The sequence below is a fragment of the Colius striatus genome, chromosome 1 (assembly GCF_028858725.1).
Source record: "Colius striatus isolate bColStr4 chromosome 1, bColStr4.1.hap1, whole genome shotgun sequence".
NCBI classification, from domain to species: domain Eukaryota; kingdom Metazoa; phylum Chordata; class Aves; order Coliiformes; family Coliidae; genus Colius; species Colius striatus.
Window position 1 is genome coordinate 16677987 of NC_084759.1, and position 23372 is coordinate 16701358.

General features: G+C 37.4%; 1 protein-coding gene across 1 annotated transcript in view; it reads left to right on the forward strand.

Annotated features, from left to right (window-relative positions):
* Positions 1-23372, forward strand: part of DDX10 (DEAD-box helicase 10) — a 172810-nt gene that overhangs the window by 134663 nt on the left and 14775 nt on the right. The window lies entirely within an intron of this gene.

Sequence of the window (23372 nt, forward strand, 5' to 3'; positions counted from 1 at the left end):
ACACACTACTAGGTTCTCAGCTCAAACCTGCTTTTTTTATTTATTGTAAAATATGAACATATTACCCATATGAACATATAACCTATTTGCAGTATCTAAATTATTTTGTGTAGTTTTATCTTTAAGGAACAGTTCTATTTACATATTAGGTTTTCAGTAACATTAAATACTTTTAATGTTACTTCTGATGATATAACAGAACAGTTGCTGAATATGGACTTTTATGTTATTGTTCGTTCCGTATCATGGACCACACAAGGATTGTTAGGGCCTTGCTAGTCACAATTAAGTTCAGTACCTGTTTGCAGTGTTCCTTCCTGAACAGCACATTTTTATAAAGTGTAAAATTACTGTGTTGTTGTCATTATACCCAGAAGTAAAAAGCAGCATAAGGAAGAACCCTGTGGCATTGAAGATGTGAAACTAATATTGGAAATTGACTTCTTCACTGAATTAGGAAGAAGAAAAAAAGCCTTATTGAACATTTTGGCACTCGTGTGTTGACTTTCATCACAACCTCATTAGAAACAAAATCTTTTGGGTATTATGTGAAGGACTCTGTAAGAGCACCTTGCTGCCATGATAACAAGTGTCATGAAAGTTAGCCAAAATTAAAGTTGCATGTATAGGAAAAATAATGTTATAGGGCTATTGCAAAGCACCAACATGAAAAAGTAATTTTTTCTTTTCCAGTTTGTGTCACTGTAAGCTGTTACCAGTCTTGTAGACCTTGGAGACATTAAATGTTATGCCTGTTTCAGTGGAACTATTCACAAAGGAGTTATAAAAGCACAACAGCAACAGTATGAGGAAGTTTAACTGAAATTCAGAGGCTTTGCATGGTGGAGGAACTGAGGCTTCACAGTTTGAGACTAATTCTCTTGACTGTAAGTAGATGAAGCTGAGATGCTGTTAATGTTGACCTGGTATACTTTTTGGTCACTTCTGGTATACTTTTTGGTGACTTCTGTGGAGCACCACTGATCATTTCTGCCTTTTGAGAGCAATACACAGGAGCAGTGGAAAAAAACCTTTTTTTACCGAACAAGAGAAGGAGCAAATGGAGGTTGATTTTTTTTCCACAGCAGCTAGAGCAGAATGAAAAGGAATGCCCATCCTCCCTCTTCATTTCTAGTTCTTAAATGTCGTTTTGGAGATTTCTGAGATAGGAAGGCTACTGTGGGAAGGGAATTCACTGTAAAAGGACATACATTTTGAGGCTTGATCTAGGCAGGCAGTGCACATGACTTGTGCATGGTCACAGGATGTTCATGGAGGGGAGACAAGAGGAGGAGAATGAGTACCACTCTGTGCTTCAGAGCTTTTTGTCAATACAGTCCTCACAAACATCAGGCCAAACACAAGCATCATAACAAGCAAGGAGCATTTCAGTGTCTAAAACTGGAAAGGGATTTATATGAGAACTAGAAAAAAAAGGAGGATGTGGCAATCTGTTTCCTGACCATATTCATCCAATCCCTTGGAAGATCATGTCCAAACATATAAAGGACCACAAGGCGATCAAGAGCAGTCAGTATGAATTTGCAACAAGCAAAACATGCTTGAATATTTGGCCTCTGTAATGAAGTGACTGCAAAGTGGTCTGTCTGGAGAGTAGCGCATGCAATTTACCTTGACCTTAGTAGTAAGGCCCTACCTCCTGCAGATTTCTCATTTGGAAGCCATGGAGGTATGGAATGAAAAAGTAGTCTATTTAACTCTTAGAGTTTATTTGCTCATGAAGTCCAACTGGAGAAGTGCTCATGCTGGCTGAGGACTGACTGGCAATCCTGCTGAAAAGGCACCATTGGTTACGGTGAATGTTGAGTATGAACCAAGTGTGAATAAGTCAAAATGATTACACTGGAAGATGCATCGTTAGCAGAATGAAGAAAGTTAATATCTCACTTCCCTGCCTCAGGCGCTGTATCTAGAATACTGTGTCCAGTTCTAGGTTCTCCAGTTCAGACTGTATGTGGAGAAAGTGGTGAAGTGTATGATGATGGTCTGGAGTCTAGAGCACATGATCTATAAGGAAAGGGTAAAGGAGCTGGACTTGTTCAATATGGTGAAGAGGAGTCCAAGGGGCAATATAATAACATGTTTGAAGGACAGTTACAGAGATTGTGTAGCTAAGCTTTTTCTTTTTCTTTCTTTTTCCCCCCCTAGTGGCAAATGATGCAAATGTATAAAAAATTGAAACTCAAAAGTTTTAAATGAGATGCTGGTGGAAAACTTGTTTACAGGGAGGGTAGTGCTGATAAGAAGTAGATGACCCAGAAAGGTTGAATTGCCCTTCTTGGAGGTTTTTGAGACTTTAAGGACAAAGCCTCAGCTGATCTAATCTAGCATTGGTGATAGTACCCCCTTCTGTGAGAAGTTGGCTTAGGAATCTCCAAATGTATTTTTCTACCTACCTTTCCTTCTCCTCCCTAAACAGCACACTCAGTTTTCATTCCTTCCTCCAATTATTCTACTTCCAGAGATAGACCTTGGAGTTTTCAGTCAGTAGGAGGTGATCAGATAGCAGGCAGTAACTATATCTGGCACTGAAAAAAAATGACTGGGCCACCTGCTTGTTCCTCCAGAACTCATATCTTAGCACTACACTGCTGCATATGATATTTTCTTTCTTTAAATAGTTGCATTTTTCCCAGTGAAATTATACAAACCTTATGTAAAGGTCCCAGTTGACAGATGTAAGGCAAAGAAATAGCTAAAATTAGAAGAGGTAAAAATAGAGATTGGGAAGCTGTCTCAATTATCATATCAGCAACAAATTTATGCTGAATTCTGCGAGTTAGGTCTGCTCTATTTATTAGGTCAGACTGTAGCTAAGACAGTTAATAAAAAATGATTAAGATGTGATGCTGAAAAACATGCATTTAAAATTTTACGTAAGTCTATCAAAAGTCAATATGTCTTTAGAATTAGTTAGTGTGGCCAGGATGCTTGTTTGTGCCTCAGTAGAGGAAGACACATTATGAACATTGAAGGTAATTTACTTTCAAGCGTATCAGAGATGTGGAACTGTATGACGCACTGAATAGTTGATGAAAGAAGTTTTGATATCATAGTATTTGTAAAGGATGGATGTCAGGCTTTCCTCAGTGATGGCCAATGATAGGACAAGGGGCAACGGGTATAAATTGGAACACAAGAGGTTACAAAGAAATATAAGCAAGAATTTCTTCACTGTGAGGGTGATGGAGCACTGGCACAGGCTGCCCAGATGGGTTGTGGAGTCTCCTTCTCTGGGAACATTCAGAACCCACCTGGACGAGTTCCTGTGTGACCTGACCTAGGTGAACTTGCTTCTGCAGGGGTGTTTGACTAGATGATCTTTCAAGGTTGCCTCCAACACTTAAGATTTCTGATTCTGTGAGTGTTGCATTGCAACAAGGAATTTTCTCCTAAGTGTGTTTGTGGGGGAATTCTGTCCAGGACTCTCTGTTGCTAGTGAATGCAGAGTTCATTTATACCATGGCAGGAGAGACAGAGTCCTGTATTTAATTTCTCTTTTATGGAGTTGTCATATGGACACAGGTGAGGAGTGAGCTGGGGGGTCATGCTTTTTGCAGCATGCTGACTTCTCTATGCGACCCTGTTTGTTCATACAATGGCTTGGATAGCCATTGCCCTCCTGAGAGTGGTCTGCTTGGGTTGCCATGTGATGAAAGCACTTTATGGGTAGTCAGTGAGGAGTTGTTGTGAGTTCATGCTCTAGTTTACTCTGTAGTGGTTTTTAATGTCTCCGTTCTCATAACCAGTAATGGCAGTGATACTGAAAACATTCAGAAAGAACCTAAATGGAGACAGAGAGATTTGTGCAGATAATATCAGCGACTTCTGATCCACCAACTAAGAGAACAATTCTGTTAATTAGCTCTACAGAAGAAGGAGGTGCCACAGTTATAATTCATCATTACAAATCCATGAGAATAACTTTCCAGGTGCTGAAGAAAATATGTGCATTTTTTTCTGATAGGCATTTGAAAGATAATTCCCTGTATAATTCATTAGGCACTACATTTCAAAAACAGTCTTTGGTTGAAATAGTTTTCAGATTTTTACAGATTCACATTTTTATAACTTGCTAATTGCATTTGACTGTCTGAGTGAATTAAACTCCTGGAAGGCTTGTTGGTAGGAACATAAGAGAATATTAAAGAGATTAATACAGCCTGCATATGTAAAGAGTTTGGTTGCTTTGGGTTCTTTTCTGTGTCTCCAAGAACATTCATCTTAGCATCAAAATATTTGAAACTTCTGGGAGGATATCCTTTTGTATAACTACCTAGAGACATGTAGCAAAATATCACTGCAGTTGTTAAAAGATGGTTAAAAGAATATTAGTGTGTGTATAAATGATTGTGTAATCCACCTTTATGCCCTGTCTCAGTAAATATAGCTTGACTTCAACGTACTTTGTCTGAGACCTGTATTCTTCCAGAGACTTTCCTTATGTTAAGCTCAGTGAATATAAGGATAGATTTATGTATTAAAGAATGTGGTTTCTGCTTTTTATTTTTTAGCTTTTGATGTTAGCAAGAGGAATCAGGAAAATTTTGTTCAGATCCGATTTTTTGATAGTCAGAACAAAGGTAATGACTGACACAATAGCCCACTGTTCACTTGGGGATAATGCCCAGTGAAGTCTTTTCCTGATTGTATGACAATTTTGGAGCAGGTCTGTAAGCTCCTCTGGGGAAATGAGATAGAGCAAAGTCACTCTGCAAGGGGATAGGGAGAGCTCCTGTCTGGAGTAGAACAGAAGCGGCATTGGGCTGAACGGGACTGTCTGTGAGCCATTTGGAGCACTTCTAATTAACTAGGAAAGCTTTTAGAAACTAGGACAGTGATTTACTCAGTCCTCAATGCTATTCTCTGTTATTAGCTTCTACTTAGTAATTTCCAGAGAAAGACAGAGTACAGTGTAAGCTTTCTAGGCAGCTTGGTCATTGTATAATGGGACTCAATTCCTTCTCTAATCCAGTACTCTGACTCCTGCAGATCATGCTGTTGTTTGCTATCTCACTTTAAGCCTCGAGTTACGCATGTTAGTCATAATAAATGACCAATACTCACGAACTTTGTATTTTCACAGGATGTGAGGAATGCTGTTGTAGTCCTTTGGTTTCACCTGTTCTGTATGTCTTTAAGCTACAGCCTGAACAGCAGGAGGAAGGGGATGCTTTTTCCTGAATAGTTAGTGGCAGCAAGTTTTTTCATGGTTGCTGAAGTCTGGAAAGTATTCAAAAGAAGGAAAGTATTTTGTAATTCTGTGTGTTGTTGAACAAAGGTGATTTTGCCATGGTGAAAGTTATAAATAGAATTGTCCTACAATGTTAGCTTTTTTTTTTTTTTTTAAAGTTTATCAGCTAAACCCCAAAACAAACTGCAGAAGCTTTAAATGTAGAAGGTGTTTGATATTATCATTGAATCATAGTATGGTAGGGTTGGAAGGAATCTTTAGAGATCTAGTCCAACTTCAAGCATACAAGAAGAAATAAAAATTTTAGTTTGGCTTCGACTTTTTTTTGGTTTATTTGATCTGCTATCATCAGTGATTTTTGAGTAGAACTTGTACCTTGTCCCTCTGCATACTGATCTCTAAAATTACCTTTGGTAGTTAGATGCTCAGCATCTTTGAAGTTATCTTTATATAGTATCATCCTTAGAAAGGCAGCTTTACCTCAAGCACTTTCCAGATATTTGCATCACAAGCTTAATGCTGGAATAAAACAGTGTTGTAAACAGTATTTTTTTTTTTAAAAAAGCTACTTGCCCTGATTTTTTGTTTCATTATCAAACAAAATCATCCAGCATCTTTTAATAACATTTTACTTTCTTCCTAGCTCTTAATTGTTGGCAGCTTGAAACATCAAAAAGTTCTATAGCTGCTTGATTTATTAATCTGTAACCCTCACCATTCAATGGAAATATTTTCAGTCAATTTTAGCATGTCACCACTTTTAGACAGCTGTATAATGCTGAAGATGTCAGGCCAGAAGTCTCTTTGCCAATTAACCGTTACAGCTACAATTTTGCTGTTGTTATAACACATGCATTTTAACTTTGGTAGTTGTAAGTGGAGATACTAATTTGCCTATTGGGAAAATCTAACAAAGATTGATAATAAACTGTGGTCTGTAATGCAATACTAACAATCATCTAACTTATTGAGGAAGCAGGAAATGTCATCTCCAGTTCTAGTTATATTTAACTTTCCCAGTGTGAGGAGCTGCTTAATGAAGTGAGCCTGCCTTTAGTCTAGTTGAAGGTACTTTTAGAATAGTCATTGCTGATGAATTTACAACAGTAGCATGTAAGTCTCCACAAGCTTCTCTGGAAGTTTTCAGAACCCACCTGGACATGTTCCTGTGTGACCTGATCTAGGTGGACCTACTTCTGCAGGGGGATTGGACTAGATGGTCCCTTGCAACCCCTACCATTCTGTGATTCTGTGTGACTGAATACTAAACTGTCATTTAGTTCTGAATTCTGAAATACTTCTCCTGTGCATGCTACCTGGACAGGTTAAATAAATTGATATCCACTGTTTTAGTCTATCTACATTTGTAGACCTTGTGATTATAGTACTGAGTGCTTTGATCTTTTACTGTGTTTTTCCTCACAACAGTCAGTGATCACTATTTACTTCTGTTGACATGTGCAGGGAAAGAGCAGAGGGAGATACTGAGTGAATTCCTTAGACTTTGTTTCTGACTGGGCTAGAGCAGAGAATTGAGCCATTTTTCTCAAATGTCAGGCTAATTGCTGTTTGCTTGACACTCTTTCATCTCTCTCATAAGACGTTTAAAAAGAGAGAAAATATAATGATGGGATTTAAAAAAATTACAGTGCATACATGATGTGATAGTGCTACAAGTATTTCTTCCACCTGATCAGTAGCTTGACTAGGCCAAGTCACATCTACTGTCCAGGTCAGTTGATAACATCATCTTCCTATTAAGAAGCATTTCCAAAGGTGTCCTCTAGACCATGTTGTTACATAGTGGGTATCAAAATTTCAACAGCTTTTTCAGTTATTTGGCAACAAACTATACTTTCAAATGTGTGTAGATTTCAAGTACAAATGACAACATGGATTATGATGGCTTGAAAACAACAAATGTTTTTGTAAATGTATTAAATCCCTTTCCAGGTATAATATTATATAGCCTTCTTAACTTTTCATGAATTGATTGCAAATATTTTTATGGCGCTACTCCCTGAATTATGACAGGAAAGCTTGTACATCACAGTGTCAGTCCAGCAAAACAGAAAAAACCATGGTTTTCGACCTCCACAACAGTCTCATTTGAGTGTTAAATTGCAGAAATGTACCAAGTGCTGCTGCAAGGCTTGAAGCAAGTAGTCTGTAGGCTCTGTATATGGAGGGACAGCTTCTGCAGTAAATATGAAGAGGATAGAGGATCGTGGCCTATAACTTCTCCTTGACTATTTTGCCTGAAGTGTTCTGGACTCTTCCTTTAGAAGGTGATTCTTGGAAGCTCTTCAGAGAAGTTATACCACATTGTTTGTGAAGCATCCTCACGTGTCATCTTTTCTAAAAATGTTTTATAAAAGACCATGGGACAGATTACATAGGAATATTCTTCATAATGATCAGGCAACATCCAGTAGTGTGAAGAGCAACTGGATTTTTTTCTTTTTCTTTTTGACCACTGCATAGCAATTTTCTAAAGTTTATTCATCTGATGGTTAACTCCTTTTTATGTTGCTTTGAAAGTTATTAAAATGAAAAATTCTGTCATGACTTGCTGTTGGAGTTAAAGTCTTGACTTTGTGGAAGCTCTTTAAATGGATTTTTAAAGAGAAAACCTGAAGACAGTTTTCCATTTTTTGTGTATCTGATGGTATTGAGTATTAGTTTAGGAAAGTATCAGGCTATGTTTTTACCAAATCAAAACTCTGCTGATATTACACATTCTTCTTGTACAAAAAACATTTTAGAGTAGCCTAATAGTAATAATGCAACAATCACTGAACAAAAATGTTGATTTATTAGGTTAAAATGCTCTTAAAACTAATTAAAATAATTAATATCAATGACATCTATTTCCATGGTCAAATGATTAGTGTGGCTATGAAAAACTGTGTCAGTAAACTGCTGATAGGATTTAGAAGAATGATGATGGAATGTATTGGTTTGGCTTCTATGATTGGGTCATTAAGTTTGGGATAAAATTAAAAGCAAATTGTTTGTTTACCGTTTTGTTGAACATACTTTAATAGAATAATGATAGATTTTCATGTTAAATTTGTTTGTGATGTTCTGCTTTTTCTGGAAGCTGAAGGTAGAATGTATTGCTGAGAATGGTTTAAAATCTGTTAGATACCTCATGAGCGCATTTTGCTCTTGGGCTTAGAATTTAACCAGTCACCAGATCTTTTTATTTACTCCATGTTTTTCCTCTGGATAGTTAGGGCTGAGGGTTTATTTTTGTTTTTCTCTGTAATTACAGGCACAGCATTCTCTGAAAATGTTCTATAAATTCTTAGCTCTCATGGGAACCACGAAAAAATCTTCCCGAGGCATTTTATATTTGTGGAATTTGCCACTTATACTGGATCTGAGGTGTCTCTTGTAAAGTTTTATGAAGTGTTTTAGTATATGCCAGCAAGGTTGTTTTGCAGTGATTGCCTGCCCCTTCCATTCCTGCAGTACTTGAAGTTTTGGTGCTATCTGAGAGAGTGTTTTCAAGCGATTGAATTGTTTCTAAATAACAAACGGTAAAGATGTCTAAGGGTTGTGTTGTAGTATTTTTCTCTACTTTTTATTTCCAGAATAAATTTTGTAGGGGAAATTTGCACTGTCTGAACTTAACTGAAGCGCAGTTGTTTTGGGAAGAGGTTCAGTGAGCTGGATGACACTGAAGGCACTGAACCAGATGTACTGATGGCAAATGAGAAGGAAATATAAACATGTCAATATGTAAAATACTGTTGTATTGTCTGTGTTGAAACACTTTGCAAATAATTGTTTAACTTAGAGAACACCTTTTAAGATCATAAAGTCCAAAGCACTGTCACATCCACCACTAAACCATGCCCCTCAGCACCTCATCTGCAGGTCTTTTAAATACTTCCAGGGATGATAACTGAACCACTTCCCTGGGCAGCCTGTTCCAATGTTTGACAACCCTTTCAGTGAAGAATTTTTTCCTAATATCCAATCAAAACCTCCCCTGGTGCATTTTGAGGCCATTTCCTCTTGTCCTATTGCTTGTTGCCTGGAAGAAGAGATCAGCCTCCATCTACATACAACCTCCTTTCAGGTAGCTGTAGAGAGCTGTAAGGTCTCCCCTCAGCCTCCTTTTCTCTAGATTGAACAACCTCAGTTCCCTCAGCTGCTCATCAGACTTGTTCTCCCAACCCTTCACCAGTTTTGTTGCCCATTTCTGGACATGCTCCAACACTTCAGTGTCCTTGTACTGAGGGGCCCAGAACTGAACACAGCAGCTGAGGTGCAGCCTCAGCAGCCCCAAGTACAGGGGGACAATCACTTCCCTGGTCCTGCTGCTGCACTATTCCTGGTACGAGCCAGGATGCTGTTAGCCTCCCTGGCCACCTGGCCACACTGCTGGCTGTAGATCACCACCCAAAGCCTGTAGTGTTGCATGGGCTTATTGTTGCCTAAGTACAGGACCTAGTGTAGTGGCACACCTGTTATGGTAAATATTTGTTATGGTTTATAAATATTCTTGCTCAGGATGTGATAGTCACTCTTTGGGTGGTATCAGAGTTTAAATAAAAATCATCACCCTTCCTTCCTTCCTTCCTTCCTTCCTTCCTTCCTTCCTTCCTTCCTTCCTTCCTTCCTTCCTTCCTTCCTTCCTTCCTCCCTCCCTCCCTCCCTCCCTCCCTTCCTTCCCTCTCTCCCTCCCTGGATATTATGCATGTTGTTAGGTGACTTCTTGTTGAAAGCCTGAGCTCTCTGAAAATATTTGTTTCTTCAGTTGTTGTTAGTTTGCCTGTTTGAATTCAGCTCCAGTTGAAAAGAATGCAAAATCATCAAGTCTACAGAGTAGCACTTTGTGGAAATAAAGAGAAAACATGACTGTAAAGCTAGTGGCCTCATGCAAATGTATTTTGTTGGAGGTGTTGCTGTAGCCTCCAGTCATCCAAATGTTGTCCTGGATAGTTTTCAAATACATTCAGGTTCTTTTTGCATACGTCCTTATGGCAGCTACATTAATCATAAATGCACTAAAACAGTTTCATGCTGGCAACAGTTTTAAATTTATTTTTTTTAAATGGGGAGTTCATTAAAAACCTGCTCTATAGCACATTCCTTAAGAGTATTGCAACATTATAAATGAAGTAATACATCAACTGATTCTTGCAGCTTTCTCTTCGCTGAGACACAGCGGACTTCGTAGCTGAGAAACTTTTACTTAATGTTACCTGACCAAGGTAATAGTTGACTAGATCCCATGGTGGCTGACTTAAGAGTTAAGATTTCTTAAGTTGAAGTAAAATATCTTTCTGGTTTAGAATTTTTTTTGAGTCTTCAATCACAGCTGTTCCCTAGTAAGGGCAGAATGCAACCACAAACATTTGAACAACAAAAAGGGATGGGTCTCGTGTGTACAATGTGCTTTCAAGGAACAAATGATTGGAAACACAGCCTATCTCAGGTACTCTAGATGAGTTCTGTAATGTGAATTTATCATTTTCCTTTCATGAATTGTATTGTACATATATATATATATTTAAATTACAATAAGGTGCATTCACAAAGGATAACACTACTGCTGCACTCAAGTCACTGTTCTGTTGCAAAGGTTCCAGAATGAACTGCTCTCAACTGCATTTTGTACATAGATGCTTTGATGACTCTTTTTTTTTTTGTCTAAAATGCCAGTTTTATCGATCTGTAGAATTATTCTGTTTAGGCCGTTTGTTTAACTCTTTTAGATGGAAACCAGGGACCTTTGTACCTATTACAGCATATACAATACATGGGTTCTTGCCATTCTACCTATACTGGAAAGAAAATAGAATTCATAAATAAGATACCTGAGGTACCTGCAAGTGGAGCACTTTGGAAAATCTCCATTGCAGTTTTGTCTTTATCCCACCTCAGCTTAATGAACCACATTTGTTCAAATTCAAAGATGTTAATGGTGCAACAGCAAGAACATTGTTGCACAGTAGTTCTTGTATGTCTTGCAGTCAGTGGCTGTATTTAGCATGCAGGAGGTTTATTGTTGTTCATTTCTCACTTTTTCCAAATGCTATGGAATATAATTTGGAGCATCTTCATTTCCAAATAAGTGTTCTTTAACAAAATGAAAGTGACTGCAGCGTGCATTATGCAAGCCATATCAAAATCACTGAATAGATTGAAAAGATGAGCAGGAATAAGAACAAAAATAAGAAAAAATAAGAACAAATTTGACAAACTGCTGGTCCAAAATTATCTTCAGGAAAAATCTAGACTGAAATTCTAAATATTTCACATTTGCAAAATTCAATTAATTGATCTTGCAGATGCAGTACACTATATGTCTACGATGAAATGAATTCAACATTTTAGCAGTGAACCACAGACAGCAAAGCTAGAACCAATATAGTTTTCAAATATTTGAATTTCTTATTATGCTAATTATTTGATGGTAATTCTTAATGTATCAGCACAAATCTTTAAAGCATTTTGCCTACTCTTGTTTGTGCTGTTTATGCAGCATTTCATCAGCATGTGCAGTGCTGGTTGTTATAGGAATGATGAGGTCAATAAATACTTTGAAAAGACTCATCTTTTAGGTTATTTTCTGCACAAAAACCTTGAATTCTCAGAAACTTGTAACACAAGTGCCGTATATTTTGCTTGTCTGTAACTGTCATCTGTGCAAGATGGTTGTTTATGTAACTTGATATACACAAGAAATGTTGGATATTCTTTGTGCCAGTACATGACCATGCCCAACATCTGGCTCCCTACTGGTCTGAAAAGCAAGAAGGAAAGAGTCATGTAAAATGAGAATTTTCAGGTAGTGCAGATTACTTCAGAGGTTTTAAAAAAGACAGTTTAAAACACAATTTGTGCTGAATTAGTACTGAAAATTTAGCAGATACTGCATTCTAGCTATCCAAGTTTCAGGAAATGTATTGAAGTTGCTCAAATAAGTTGGAAATTTCTCAGATAAGTTGTTAGTTTCTTCTCTTGGATACTGAATAGGTTTCTCTCCAGCAGGAAAATAGCTTTCTATTCTTTCGATAAAGCTATTTTTCAAAGGGAGAGTTACTTTCAGCTTCTACTTAATACTGTTTAGCCAGTAAATCTACGTGTGTGCATTTTATTGTTATCAAAGAGGAAGAGATGTAGAATTTATAACTCTAAAAGTGCTGATAACAAGGAATTTTAGTTTGGACTGTTCTGAAAAGGTAGTTATCCAGGTCAAAAGTTGAATGCAATAGTACTAAGCGCTATTAATAAAAAACTACTTCTTGACAAATGTAGAAAGAGTAACCTTTGAAGAAATGCATTGTAATGGTATGAAAAAACCCTACCCAAATCTAACTACAAAACCACCCTTCTTCTGTGTCCTGTTGTCAATACATCACTCTTGTAGGTTTCATGAATCTCAAAATACTAATTGCTTTAAGTTGAGCTTCCTTTGTTGTTTGGAAAGTACTATTTGTTTTTGGTAATTTGGTGAGCTTATTATTCTAGTTTCATTTTTTACTTGAGCTCGAGACTCATTTGAAACTATTAATTCTGTGAGTGGAATATTTAAAGGGACAGCACTTGCTAAATTTGCTGCTGTTTTCTGTTGGATGGGTGGTCTTTTGTGCTCTCACAAGGCTGGATTTAACAGGCATATCCAGCTTCTCCTATATAGCTAAGATAGAAGCACTTCTTTTGTGTGACTATGCAATCTGACACAGTGTGTAATGCTCAGTCAGAGCTACATGGTAGTCATGCATGTGGTATTCCCTGGTTAAGTGATAGGACTCCATACAAGGTGAACTGCTTGTCAGAGAAAACACAGTGGGGGAGATGTGGGACCATGGGTAGGATTAGCCTGCTATGAAGGGGCTTCTCCCACCTGTGACCGGAAGGGAGCTACCTTTCTCTTGGCAGTCAGTCTCTGCATTCACTGTAGAGGTAGCTACAATAAACCAGAACCAGCAGTGAATGTCACCACAATCCAGAACCAAGGCCATATGCCTTTCATACACAGGGCAGCAAACTGATAGATTGCAGGGCAGCTGCCATGCAATTCTGCTCTCTACTCTGGCAGATGCAGCTTCAGAGAGAAAGGAGCTGTTTCTGGCAGTGAGGATTTCAGCCTTCTGAGCTTCATCTACCATATATCATGTGAAAACACACAGGGACACTGAGACCTCGTTTGCTTCGTGGTGAGATCCTCAGTACCAAAGGACATGGATTGTGAAATCTGAGACTTAGCCTGATCCATCAGAGTTGTTGAAGAATGCATTTGTTTTCATTTTTTAATAATTTATGTCCTTACAAAAAAACAGTCCATGCCCTGTATCCCCCAACATTTGACAGAATCACACAATTGTAAGGGTTGGAATGGATCTCTAAAGATCGTCTAGTACAGCCTCCTACTAAAGCAGGTCCACCTACATCAGGTTGTACAGGAACATGTCCAGGAGGATTTTGAAAACCTTCAGAGGAGACTCCTCAACCTGTCTGGGCAGCCTGTGACAATGCTCTGTCACTCTCACAGTAAAGAAGTTTTTCCTCATATTCAAGTGGAACTTTGTGTTCAAGTGGAATATTTATCGGCCTGTTGTCACAGGAAGTAGTGTTTTGGGTGCTTAAATGGCTTGCCAGTAAGTTGACTGAAGTCCTCAAAGAGGGCTCTCATGTTCAGCAATAATACCTCTTCATCAGAACTATGAAGAGAAGTTATGGAACATTGACTTGAATTATGAAGTCCCTTTAAGAAAAGGCATTTACAAATAACTTTTTAATCTCTTTTTAGTTATGCATAATGTATAAAACATGATTCTGTGCCTATTTAATAAAAATAGACTTAATACAAAAAGCAAGTTTAATTAAAACTCATAACTGGAGATGTCAGAATGCTGATCGCAGGTCTGAGTGTACTTCTTTCTAAATTTAGTTCTATATTCTGAATTTCATGATGGATATTATGTACTCAGTACTTTGGGAAGCCATGCATAATGTAACAAGGATTTTCACTTAACAATACCTCTTGCAAATGTTCTCTGTGCTAATATGGTATACCAAGTACAACGTGATATAATAAACGATTTATTTTCAATAGATCATTAAGTTTTATCCTCAAAATTTTGTGAAACTGCAAGAACTTAAAAAGGAAGTGTAACCCATTTGAGTTACATGTGTGAGGAGATAGGTTTGTGGGTGCAATCAAATCACAACTGGATTTTATAATCAGGAGTCTCTATTGAGGCAGAAATAATTTTACTGACTCCATAAAGCTGAAATCCTAAACCTATCAGTTGAAAAGACTAGCAGTCCTGAAGAAAGCAAAAATACTATTTTCAAGATAAAATGTTCCCTTTGCAAAGATATGTGACTTACATAAAGAGGACCAGGCACTTGGGGCCCACCGTATCTCAGGCAGAAAAATTGCTCTAAAATCATTATAATGTTTTACATTGTTTCAAAGTCACAGTTCATTTGTTTGTCTTTGTTTAACATAATAGATGAAAAAGAATTCTAAGGAAAGGAAAAGATTGATTTATTGGTTTTCATCTTATAATTTTAAGTATTAGGTCAAGAACTGAAGATTTATGTGAATCTGCATATGTAAATCTAAATCATTGTTTGACAGGAGTTGGAGAAAGTAACAATTGAACATAATTTTTATGTATGAGATCTGTTGTAGTCGCTGCCTTTGGATTTTGGCCAAGATGGAAATGAGAAACACCAGTGACTGGTTATTGATCTTGTATGGCTTTGTAGGTTCTCAGACCCAACTAAATCTTCAGGATGAGTCTTTAGGAGATACTAATATGGCCACAGGAAATCCTGTGTGACCCTTCAGCAGTTTAGGAAAGATTTTTTAACACTTATTTCTGCCAGTGGTAAAACACTTCTATCAATCTGAGTTTGGCTGGGTTTTTGGTTTGTTTTGCTTTTTTAAAAGCAGTGATTAGCCTCAGAAGCAAAAATTGTGTATTGATGTGTCATCCTACAGTCTGATACATTGTGTAGATAGTTGTTGGAATCTCACGGGGACCTCAGAGATGCAGTAAATGGTGCGTGTGCTTCAGTAGCTTGCCATAGGTGCATAGCTCAGCACACCAAGGGGTGTGGGCCTTTGAGTTTGCTTTTCCAACAGTGAGATATAGCCAAGACCACCAGAACCTTGTGGTAATCTGGATCATAGGTCTGCTCACAGTTTCCAAATTCAAGTGTGTGTCACAGGAACCAAACCTGCTGTCAAGATTTAACTGTGTGATTTGACTTTTTTTTTCAATGTCAAGGCAAATAATGTGGAGCTTCCTTCCTTATTTGAGTTTTATGTATTTTATGCTGTGTGAAGGCTTTCAGTGCTCCACAAAGACTGGAGGGAGTGGACGGTGCTGCCTTGAGCAGGGAAGCCCAGCCGAAGTGAGTGGCTGACAAAACCTTTGCAGAGTGTCTGCTTGGTGGCAATTTTCTTCTTCCATGCTTTGCTCACGCACTTTGCTTGTCTTGTCTCTCTTTCTCCAGTTGTTACATTTCTTCCCATACATGAGGAGATCCATTCAGAAAGTAGGCTTACAGCATCTTTTTCTCCTTGAGGAAGACAAGCAATAGCTGTGTGTCTCACTTTTCAGCAGGCCAAAAAAGCATTCTTCAGACCTGTACACAGACTGTTGAGCTGTACAATAGTTGGCGTGTTTCTGAAGTCTTTGCTTTCTATTGTCACAGTTGCCCTGCAATGTGCATCAGAGAGGCTTCTGTGTCAGGATTGAAGATGTCGCAGCTAGGACAACAAGAGAGACAGTTTTTTGAGTTTTTGAACACTGCCATTCACTGTTTTTTTTTTCCTCTGTGAGAGAGTACTTAACAGTATTCGTGTGTGGGCATTGAAATTATCAGGGTAGCGAGATTAAACAGTCATCCAAGTGCTGTCAGTCTCAAGAAGTTATTGTTGCAACAGTTCAGCAAGTTCATGTCTTTGAGCTCTTTATAGCAAATATGAAATCTGCAATGAATTAATTTTATTAATTTAGAACAAACAAAGATTCTGGCAGCTGACGGTGTAATGCAGGGTTAGAGCCTAAAATTTACAGAATAAGACTCATGAATATTACATAGTATCAGGCTTACATTTTCTATGCTGTATTTATTTTTACCTGTAGTGAAGACAGTGCTTTTCATCAATGTGACCTATGGAGAAGGCATGTCATGGAGCTGTATTAAATTCTGTTGCTGTTGGTGGTCTTATTGGTTTAATAAAAGTTTACACTCTTACATCAGTTGTGGCCAATAAATTAATGAGAACTGGCAATATGTCCACACTCAAGACAGCAGATCCTGTTTTCAGTTTTTTACTATTTCTGCTTCCACTGTTTACTAACGTATGGCAAATCATAACTGCAAGCAGATTGTGTAATGCCAAAAAGTCAGTAGAGTAAATGAGCTGTTTGCACCGGAGTTCATAATGAACAGGAAAGTTACACTAAAATTACTATTCCTGGCAGTTTTCTAAGCATGCTATGATTCCTTTTAAATCAAAGAAATTAACATATGTCCTTATTCTCCCTTTCCCTGACATTTTATATGTATATTGCAAGTGTTTAGAGTAATGGGGGAAAATGAGTCCATCTTATAATTATTAATAACATGACAAATAAAAATCAACAGCTCAGTGTAAAGACCAAACCAGTTATTTGAATATATATTTTAATTTGTTAGATAGATTCTTTTGTTTTTGAGAACTTAAGACCTTCATTTTACCTACCATTTTTAAGGAGTGTTGTATGAAAAAAATTGTTAGAAAAACAATTATTAGAAAAAATTATTCAAGAAATAAAGTTACTGATAAAGTTTCAGATAGTGATGTGATTTAGAGAACAGTCATTGACTAGGAAAGTTAACTCTGTTTTCATTATAAGTTGTATCCGTTCCTGGTTCTGAAATATTTTCTTTAGATGTGTTTGATAAGTTAAATTCAATTTGCGATTAAAGGTCAAAAAATGTATTTGGATTTGGGGAACCGGTTATCTTTGTTTATTCTTACTGTCCTCTTCTAGTTTGAGACAGTTGGCCATACCAAAATCTCATAAGATGCTCAGAAGTAGTAAATTTTGTTAACAACAGAGAATACATACTTCTATAAATGTTGAATTTACCATACAGCACCTGTTTGGATGATCTTAATTTTTATTCTGTATCTCTTGTATTTAAAACAGTTCTACTTAAACTTTGAATCGGTAATTAGCATTTTAGAAAATTATTAAAAGTCTATTTGAAATCTGTTTTGATTTCATGTGGAATAAGAGTCAGCTTTGCACTAGGTAGTCCTACACTGGCAGGGGGATTGGACTGGATGATCTTTCAAGGTCCTTTCCAACCTTTAAGATTCTGTGATTCTGTGACACTACCCATGATTGAAATATGAATAGTGATTACTTGGCAAATAAGTGATGGCTCTTTTGTCATTTACTAATGTCATCATGGAAAAGAAAAATTAGAACTTTTAACTAGTTATCATAAAATAGTACCAAATGTCATGTGAAGTCCAGTGTAAAACAACCATTTATCAGAGTACTGAATAAAACCAGAATTAGTGTGGGTTACTTGTGTGAAACACTGTGTGAATTAAAAGTTTACTGATCTTAATCAGGATTATAATTTTTTGTTCAAATACCTGATATAAATTGATCCACCCTAACTTTGCTATCTGTGATTTCTCAAGAAACAGATATAAAGTAGCATTGTTTTGGTACAGTATGAAATGTTCAAGTTTGTACCTGCCTGTGCAATGTTAATAACATTATTTCTAGCCATTCCTAAGTTTGATTGTTCAGATAGTTTTACCAAAATGTAATTTTCAGCGACTCCAGTAAAGCCATGTTTCACAAAAGCTATTCCCAAAAGAGGTAAATGCCAAGGTAATCAATCATACAGTGTACTGTATCTTGTTGTTATGGACATAATACATTATTTATGCAGTATAAAGTTTTTTCAGATGTGGTTTAAATGAACAGGCAAGCAAATGAACAACTGAAAGGCCTGCTATGTCCTTAGCTGAAAATTGCAGTTACCTAGGTTAAATGCCTTCAATATTTACAACATATGGACTTTTGGGGAGTAGCAAGTCAGTTAGAAATCAATAAATATTAATTATACTTACAGATGAATGCCAAATCTTCTAGTATTTGTATACCACTTGTATTTAATTTACTAAAGCTGAAAGTTGCTACTCAGTCACTGGAAATTTTGGCAGCGGTACAAAACCCAAAGAGTATGGATTCCTCAGTGAACCATTGCATATGATCACCACTGATACATTTAATGAATATAATTAGGCACAGGCTTAGGATTTTGATAGAGGTCTCAGCTTTCAATTTTCCACTCACTGCATTGTTTCAAACATTCTGTTGTGAATGAGATGATAGTCTTCTTCACCAGATTCATTTCATAAACTGCAATATTTGTATGAGAAACCCTAAAAGACTGATAGAAAACAGGGAAAAGATAGAAGTGGGGAAAAAAATTGCTTCCATCAATGGCTACATATTAAAATAAGGGTGACCTTCTTCCCTTTTCCGTGTCAGATCTGCAGTTCTTTCTTGTTGGTATGCCAGAAAATCTAGAGTAGTAGGTGCAGAGTAGTTTTCAAACTGTGAGCTTGTTACACTCCCTGGCTGAAGAAGTCTGCAGTTCAGGGGCTTTCAGGGGCAAAGGCACAGCACTGCTGTACTTACTATCCCTTGATAGATTATTGCTGTTACCAACCTACATTTTGAGCATATGTAAACTCTTTAACAGCTTCTATATTCTTTGACAAAATATTCATGGCTTTGCCACTTGCCACATAAAGAGGTGCCTCTAGGTGTTTAGCTACGTATTCCCTAGCTCTGTTTGCTGTTGTTGATTTAATTCCTCTATACTTGTTGCAAGCTCTTCTCCCTATTGGCTGTTTTTCTGCCTCCTCAATCAGCTCCAGTACCATTCTCATGCCTTCTCACTCTTCCCGTTTTCTTACTCTTTCCCATTTTTAAGATAGCTTGTCAGTGCTTTTACCCATCATGGTTCCCGTTGTTATCACTCTGTCATCTCCATCACATCTTCTCTTGATAGTCTTCCTCTCTTTGGCCTTCTCACTTTTGCCTTACAGTTCTTTCCTGTTCATGTTTTATTACCACTTGCACACTGCCTTTTATAATTTTCAAGCTGCCACATTTCTTCATGAACTTTTGTTTGTTTGCAATGTAGACATGTTTCAGTTCTACTCAATAGACATCGTCCGTCCTGTTCTTTGCAATGTTCTGATTTCCCTGTTATACAGTTTCTCTTCTCTGAGAGCCTTGATGTTAATGAGTCTTCCTTTCATTTGTTTGTTCACTTGGCCTTTCCATATGTGCTCCAGTTTTTAGGGGGGTGGCAGATATGACCACTCCCTGTTCTGGTGTCTTCTCCAGCAGTTCTACTACATAATTTCAAGAATCTCATAGTCTTCAGTCTCCTTCTATGATAATATTTTACAGAGCTCTACCTGTAGCTTTTTTCCTTCTTGTTTCTGTGGAGAAATTCTATTCACGAATATAAGTAGATACCTGTAATAATGATTCTTATCTCAGTTTCTCTACTTCAGCTTTACATTTCTGTCCAAATTAAAAGCTGACATTTCATGGATTAGGCAATTCTGAAGAAAAAAAATCAGTCGTCTTTGTTGTCTTCTTTCACATTCACTGTGGATATCATCACTATCTCTCACTTTAGCCTGTGCCTTAGTATTGCAGTGGTCACTTTCTGATGCTTCTCTAAAGCCTTCATAATCCTCATTTTGTCCTTTCATTTTCACATATGATAAATTATGTGCTCATTTTTTCCTGAAGAGAATCTCTAGGTAGATTTTTCCTGTACTACCATTCCCCAACCCTATTGCACACATGATACTACATTTTATCTCAATTCCATGAGTAACACTGACTCTAAGCAAATTATTCTTTCCATTCCTAAGTAAAGTGCGGCTGCAAAGTTACCTCTCTTCATGTGTCTGCACTGGTTTCAGCACGTTTCACAGCCTCTCATCTCTCAATTGCTATCGAGAACTTAGTTCTCATATAATCATAGAATTGTAGGGGTTGGAAGGGACCTTTAGAGATCGTCTAGTCCAACTCCCCTGCAGAAGCAGGTTCACCTAGATCAGGTCACACAGGAACAAGTCCAGGCGAGTCCTGAAGACCTCCAAGGAAGGAGACTCCACACCCTCCCTGGGCAGCCTGTGCCAGGGCTCCCTCACCTGAACAGTGAAATAGTTTTTTTCTTACATTTAAGTGGAACTTTTTGTGTTCCAACTTCATCCCATTACCTCTTGTCCTGTTGCTAGATACCATAGAAAAAGGGGATGTCCCAACCTCCTGACATCCACTATTTAGGTATTTGTAAATATTAATGAGATCCCCCTGCAGTGCAGCATCAGTTAGGTGTTTTCTGACTTACTGCTCTCTTGTTTGCGTATTTGAATAAATGTTAATCTATTGCTGCTGCTAAATGGACCCTGAAGAAAGGATCAGGAAACAAGGTCTTGTTCTCACAGCAAGCAGTTCAATCAGTGCTGTGGGCAGCAATGTTACTTCTCAGTTTCTTTTCCTTGGTTCTCTATGTAGAATAACTAGTAGCAGTTAAAATAACTTTCACCTCAAGGAATTAATTTGATTCATGTTTTTCTTCCTGTAAATGTGCACTTTTACATATAAAAGCATTTAGAGTACATGACTTGAGCAGCACAGTGAAAACATAAAAGTCTTTTTATAGGACAAGCACTTAATGACAATATTACTGTTTCCTATGTACTGCATACAAATAGGTTGTTTCAAGAAAAAGGGCAGAACTAACCAGTTTACATGACTACGTGACTTCTGAGGTTTTCCTTCTGATTACTCCATGTCAGTGCTGCTGTTGATCTATTCAGTTTTGAAAAATACATGTCAGTAAGCAGTGAGTAGTTCCCGCTCCCAGTCTCCACTGGGAGTAGCAGTGGTGGTGGACAACTCTGCTGCATCAAAGCAGAGGTTGCAGTTGCTTCAGGCGTGTTCACAAGTGCCAGAAAGTGATGCAGAGAAAATTCTCTTGTGTAGGCTGTGTCTCTGTGGACGTACACTACGGTTCCCTGGAGAAGACTGATATGTTGAAATGTTTGAACATAGAGATAACTTTGGAGAATTACATTCTGTATTTGAGCTGACCCCCATGACTGCTGTGAACCTAGAAGTTGAGAGAAACAATGAGTCCAAGGATTACATGTAGAGAATATAAGTTTAAAAACAGTGTTCTCCACTGAGAAGTCTTTAGACTTTTGGACATATCAGTTGGCATGTAATTCTACCAGATTTTTCACTCATTTATTTTTATAAGGCACAGCGAATAAAACTTTTTTTTTCTCCATGTACTACTTGCTCACTTGCAAGCAAAATGGTCTCTGACAACCTAGCGTTAGAAAGATTTCAAAATAAAAACTGTTTAGACTTTTCTGGTTTGAATCCTTTGCATTATTAAATGCTTTAAATCACTTTTGTTTCAGACTGGGATTTAGTGTGCATGGTAGCGTCTCTGTCTAGCGGCTGGCATGACAGGTACAGAAACCTTTATACTTTGCCAGAGATGAAGCTACTACTCTCTTAACTCAAATGCAAGAGACTTTGTTTATTGCTAAAGATCCTAGATGCGATTTATTATGGCAAATAAACTGTGTGCTTGTGTCCATATTTCATTACACTGGAACTTGCATTCCTATGAAATCTGTGTAGAAGCAATCTCTAAAATCAAGATCATATGCAATAAGATAAACCCTTCTGCTTGACAAAACTTCATCTATTCCAGTGTGTATTTTGCTTCTGGTGCTAACTAGCTAGTAACTTTGTTTCTTTTAAGTTGTATTTTCAAATCTGTAACAGGAATTATATTCAAATTAACAGTATAGTTGTTTCATCCTGACCTTTCCCACCAGAATTATATTAGTCCACTCTTTTCTTAAATCATATTGATAATGGTGGCTAGTAACAACTTGAAGAATCTTGTCTTTATGATAGGTATTCCACATAGGTCTTAAAAAGAAAATAAAAGCACAGGGTCTAGTTGTGAGACGTAACCACTATAATTAAAATGCAAATACATTAAAGAAAAGTGTTTGATTGAATTTAGAAGGTCTCAGCATTTAAATTTGAGATAGATGAGTTTTTAAGTGTAAGTTTACCAAATTATATTGTCTTTCTCTGTATGCATTTATTATGTTGCTATTAGTTCTGACATGGATTATGAGTACTTTGCAGAGATCATGTCTACAGTTAAAACATAGACTTACTACTATGAAAACAACAGCAACTTTGTTAATATATAAAGAGCCAGAAGTGAATGTTTGGAAATTTCTGAGATTTTTGTGTTTTTAATACTTGTGTACTTGTGGCAGAAGTTGCTTTTCTGTAGTTACTTAGCAAAGATATGAATGTCGGTGTTTGTGCATCGGTGTAAACTGTTTTAGAACACAGGCTTGTCCATTAACTGATCGTAGAATGTAAATATTTTCATGTACATTGTATGTGACTGCTGGTAAAAGAAAAGATTCAGTGGGCTAAACTAGGCTAATTCTATTATTTAAGATGTCAGATTGCTTGAAAGAAGTAAAGAATGACTGGATGAAACTGAACCTTGGTGTGACTGCTAGTGTTTGAGAAGGGTGAATGTTTTGAAAATGAAGCAAAGAGTTATCTGTCTCTTCTAATGAAAACCAAGGATGATACTCTTATTCTATAAAGTGGTATGAAACCCAGGAGCAATGGCTAACTCCTCCCAGAGCCTGAAGATCAGTTATTTGTAAATGATGTAAAGAGTGTGTCCATTTGACTAACCTGCAGCCTTGGTTTCTCCAATTTTTGATTACCAGTGCTTCTGGCCAGACCCATGGAACTTGGCTTACTCCTCTGAAACAGTTGACCCTGTGTGTGTCCACATGATCACCTTTCTGTGGTGTGCCTTGAGTGCATCTCTGTGTTTCAGATAGAGAGAACAGAAAGTCCTGTAACAATAACCTGTTCTCTGCTCTTCCTGCCCTTTTGTATATCACTTGCTACTTATCCATAAGAAGAAACAAGCTTAAGAGGAGTGGTAAAGCTGAGTGTAGAATGAACATGTATGTCACCTATTAGAATTAGTGTTCAGT